Raw genomic sequence first — 5,886 nt, forward strand, 5'->3', positions numbered from 1 at the left:
AAACAAAACTTTTAGTGGATTTCTACTTATTTTATTAAATATCATCTCCACCAAACAGGACAAGCTTGCATCTGTTATAGTTTTGGAGAAAAATGTGTTCATTTCATGTATGCGCGAAATGCCTTAAAAATGGCTTTAAAATGGATTTGGAGCATGGAGACGATTATCTCGGGATTGCAAGATAACCAAACAAAACTTTTAGTGGATTTCTACTTATTTTATTAAATATCATCTCCACCAAACAGGACAAGCTTGCATCTGTTATAGTTTTGGAGAAAAATGTGTTCATTTCATGTATGCGCGAAATGCCTTAAAAATGGCTTTAAAATGGATTTGGAGCATGGAGACGATTATCTCGGGATTGCAAGATAACCAAACAAAACTTTTAGTGGATTTCTACTTATTTTATTAAATATCATCTCCACCAAACAGGACAAGCTTGCATCTGTTATAGTTTTGGAGAAAAATGTGTTCATTTCATGTATGCGCGAAATGCCTTAAAAATGGCTTTAAAATGGATTTGGAGCATGGAGACGATTATCTCGGGATTGCAAGATAACCAAACAAAACTTTTAGTGGATTTCTACTTATTTTATTAAATATCATCTCCACCAAACAGGACAAGCTTGCATGTGTTATAGTTTTGGAGAAAAATGTGTTCATTTCATGTATGCGCAAAATGCCTTTGAAATGGCTTTAAAATGGATTTGGAGCATGGAGACGATTATCTCGGGATTGCAAGATAACCAAACAAAACTTTTAGTGGATTTCTACTTATTTTATTAAATATCATCTCCACCAAACAGGACAAGCTTGCATCTGTTATAGTTTTGGAGAAAAATGTGTTCATTTCATGTATGCGCGAAATGCCTTAAAAATGGCTTTAAAATGGATTTGGAGCATGGAGACGATTATCTCGGGATTGCAAGATAACCAAACAAAACTTTTAGTGGATTTCTACTTATTTTATTAAATATCATCTCCACCAAACAGGACAAGCTTGCATGTGTTATAGTTTTGGAGAAAAATGTGTTCATTTCATGTATGCGCAAAATGCCTTTGAAATGGCTTTAAAATGGATTTGGAGCATGGAGACGATTATCTCGGGATTGCAAGATAACCAAACAAAACTTTAGTGGATTTCTACTTATTTTATTAAATATCATCTCCACCAAACAGGACAAGCTTGCATCTGTTATAGTTTTGGAGAAAAATGTGTTCATTTCATGTATGCGCGAAATGCTTTAAAAATGGCTTTAAAATGGATTTGGAGCATGGAGACGATTATCTCGGGATTGCAAGATAACCAAACAAAACTTTTAGTGGATTTCTACTTATTTTATTAAATATCATCTCCACCAAACAGGACAAGCTTGCATCTGTTATAGTTTTGGAGAAAAATGTGTTCATTTCATGTATGCGCGAAATGCCTTTAAAAATGGCTTTAAAATGGATTTGGAGCATGGAGACGATTATCTCGGGATTGCAAGATAACCAAACAAAACTTTTAGTGGATTTCTACTTATTTTATTAAATATCATCTCCACCAAACAGGACAAGCTTGCATCTGTTATAGTTTTGGAGAAAAATGTGTTCATTTCATGTATGCGCGAAATGCCTTAAAAATGGCTTTAAAATGGATTTGGAGCATGGAGACGATTATCTCGGGATTGCAAGATAACCAAACAAAACTTTTAGTGGATTTCTACTTATTTTATTAAATATCATCTCCACCAAACAGGACAAGCTTGCATGTGTTATAGTTTTGGAGAAAAATGTGTTCATTTCATGTATGCGCAAAATGCCTTTGAAATGGCTTTAAAATGGATTTGGAGCATGGAGACGATTATCTCAGGATGGCAATATAAACAAACGAAACTTTTAGTAGATTTCTACTTATTTTATTAAATATTATCTCCACCAAACAGGACAAGCTTGCATCTGTTATAGTTTTGGAGAAAAATGTGTTCATTTCATGTATGCGCGAAATGCCTTAAAAATGGCTTTAAAATGGATTTGGAGCATGGAGACGATTATCTCGGGATTGCAAGATAACCAAACAAAACTTTTAGTGGATTTCTACTTATTTTATTAAATATCATCTCCACCAAACAGGACAAGCTTGCATCTGTTATAGTTTTGGAGAAAAATGTGTTCATTTCATGTATGCGCGAAATGCCTTAAAAATGGCTTTAAAATGGATTTGGAGCATGGAGACGATTATCTCGGGATTGCAAGATAACCAAACAAAACTTTTAGTGGATTTCTACTTATTTTATTAAATATCATCTCCACCAAACAGGACAAGCTTGCATGTGTTATAGTTTTGGAGAAAAATGTGTTCATTTCATGTATGCGCAAAATGCCTTTGAAATGGCTTTAAAATGGATTTGGAGCATGGAGACGATTATCTCAGGATGGCAATATAAACAAACGAAACTTTTAGTAGATTTCTACTTATTTTATTAAATATTATCTCCACCAAACAGAACAAGCTTGCATCTGTTATAGTTTTGGAGAAAAATGTGTTCATTTCATGTATGCGCGAAATGCCTTAAAAATGGCTTTAAAATGGATTTGGAGCATGGAGACGATTATCTCGGGATTGCAAGATAACCAAACAAAACTTTTAGTGGATTTCTACTTATTTTATTAAATATCATCTCCACCAAACAGGACAAGCTTGCATCTGTTATAGTTTTGGAGAAAAATGTGTTCATTTCATGTATGCGCGAAATGCCTTAAAAATGGCTTTAAAATGGATTTGGAGCATGGAGACGATTATCTCGGGATTGCAAGATAACCAAACAAAACTTTTAATGGATTTCTACTTATTTTATTAAATATCATCTCCACCAAACAGGACAAGCTTGCATCTGTTATAGTTTTGGAGAAAAATGTGTTCATTTCATGTATGCGCGAAATGCCTTAAAAATGGCTTTAAAATGGATTTGGAGCATGGAGACGATTATCTCGGGATTGCAAGATAACCAAACAAAACTTTTAGTGGATTTCTACTTATTTTATTAAATATCATCTCCACCAAACAGGACAAGCTTGCATCTGTTATAGTTTTGGAGAAAAATGTGTTCATTTCATGTATGCGCGAAATGCCTTAAAAATGGCTTTAAAATGGATTTGGAGCATGGAGACGATTATCTCGGGATTGCAAGATAACCAAACAAAACTTTTAGTGGATTTCTACTTATTTTATTAAATATCATCTCCACCAAACAGGACAAGCTTGCATCTGTTATAGTTTTGGAGAAAAATGTGTTCATTTCATGTATGCGCGAAATGCCTTAAAAATGGCTTTAAAATGGATTTGGAGCATGGAGACGATTATCTCGGGATTGCAATATAACCAAACAAAACTTTTAGTGGATTTCTACTTATTTTATTAAATATCATCTCCACCAAACAGGACAAGCTTGCATCTGTTATAGTTTTGGAGAAAAATGTGTTCATTTCATGTATGCGCGAAATGCCTTAAAAATGGCTTTAAAATGGATTTGGAGCATGGAGACGATTATCTCGGGATTGCAAGATAACCAAACAAAACTTTTTGTGGATTTCTACTTATTTTATTAAATATCATCTCCACCAAACAGGACAAGCTGCATCTGTTATAGTTTTGGAGAAAAATGTGTTCATTTCATGTATGCGCGAAATGCCTTAAAAATGGCTTTAAAATGGATTTGGAGCATGGAGACGATTATCTCGGGATTGCAAGATAACCAAACAAAACTTTTAGTGGATTTCTACTTATTTTAATAAATATCATCTCCACCAAACAGGACAAGCTTGCATCTGTTATAGTTTTGGAGAAAAATGTGTTCATTTCATGTATGCGCAAAATGCCTTTGAAATGGCTTTAAAATGGATTTGGAGCATGGAGACGATTATCTCAGGATGGCAATATAAACAAACGAAACTTTTAGTAGATTTCTACTTATTTTATTAAATATTATCTCCACCAAACAGGACAAGCTTGCATCTGTTATAGTTTTGGAGAAAAATGTGTTCATTTCATGTATGCGCGAAATGCCTTAAAAATGGCTTTAAAATGGATTTGGAGCATGGAGACGATTATCTCGGGATTGCAAGATAACCAAACAAAACTTTTAGTGGATTTCTACTTATTTTATTAAATATCATCTCCACCAAACAGGACAAGCTTGCATCTGTTATAGTTTTGGAGAAAAATGTGTTCATTTCATGTATGCGCAAAATGCCTTTGAAATGGCTTTAAAATGGATTTGGAGCATGGAGACGATTATCTCAGGATGGCAATATAAACAAACGAAACTTTTAGTAGATTTCTACTTATTTTATTAAATATTATCTCCACCAAACAGGACAAGCTTGCATCTGTTATAGTTTTGGAGAAAAATGTGTTCATTTCATGTATGCGCGAAATGCCTTAAAAATGGCTTTAAAATGGATTTGGAGCATGGAGACGATTATCTCGGGATTGCAAGATAACCAAACAAAACTTTTAGTGGATTTCTACTTATTTTATTAAATATCATCTCCACCAAACAGGACAAGCTTGCATCTGTTATAGTTTTGGAGAAAAATGTGTTCATTTCATGTATGCGCGAAATGCCTTAAAAATGGCTTTAAAATGGATTTGGAGCATGGAGACGATTATCTCGGGATTGCAAGATAACCAAACAAAACTTTTAGTGGATTTCTACTTATTTTATTAAATATCATCTCCACCAAACAGGACAAGCTTGCATCTGTTATAGTTTTGGAGAAAAATGTGTTCATTTCATGTATGCGCGAAATGCCTTAAAAATGGCTTTAAAATGGATTTGGAGCATGGAGACGATTATCTCGGGATTGCAAGATAACCAAACAAAACTTTTAGTGGATTTCTACTTATTTTATTAAATATCATCTCCACCAAACAGGACAAGCTTGCATCTGTTATAGTTTTGGAGAAAAATGTGTTCATTTCATGTATGCGCGAAATGCCTTAAAAATGGCTTTAAAATGGATTTGGAGCATGGAGACGATTATCTCGGGATTGCAAGATAACCAAACAAAACTTTTAGTGGATTTCTACTTATTTTATTAAATATCATCTCCACCAAACAGGACAAGCTTGCATCTGTTATAGTTTTGGAGAAAAATGTGTTCATTTCATGTATGCGCGAAATGCCTTAAAAATGGCTTTAAAATGGATTTGGAGCATGGAGACGATTATCTCGGGATTGCAAGATAACCAAACAAAACTTTTAGTGGATTTCTACTTATTTTATTAAATATCATCTCCACCAAACAGGACAAGCTTGCATCTGTTATAGTTTTGGAGAAAAATGTGTTCATTTCATGTATGCGCGAAATGCCTTAAAAATGGCTTTAAAATGGATTTGGAGCATGGAGACGATTATCTCGGGATTGCAAGATAACCAAACAAAACTTTTAGTGGATTTCTACTTATTTTATTAAATATCATCTCCACCAAACAGGACAAGCTTGCATCTGTTATAGTTTTGGAGAAAAATGTGTTCATTTCATGTATGCGCGAAATGCCTTAAAAATGGCTTTAAAATGGATTTGGAGCATGGAGACGATTATCTCGGGATTGCAAGATAACCAAACAAAACTTTTAGTGGATTTCTACTTATTTTATTAAATATCATTTCCACCAAACAGGACAAGCTTGCATCTGTTATAGTTTTGGAGAAAAATGTGTTCATTTCATGTATGCGCGAAATGCCTTAAAAATGGCTTTAAAATGGATTTGGAGCATGGAGACGATTATCTCGGGATTGCAAGATAACCAAACAAAACTTTTAGTGGATTTCTGCTTATTTTATTAAATATCATCTCCACCAAACAGGACAAGCTTGCATCTGTTATAGTTTTGGAGAA

The sequence above is a fragment of the Anomaloglossus baeobatrachus genome, unplaced genomic scaffold (assembly GCF_048569485.1).
Source record: "Anomaloglossus baeobatrachus isolate aAnoBae1 unplaced genomic scaffold, aAnoBae1.hap1 Scaffold_34, whole genome shotgun sequence".
NCBI lineage: Eukaryota > Metazoa > Chordata > Amphibia > Anura > Aromobatidae > Anomaloglossus > Anomaloglossus baeobatrachus.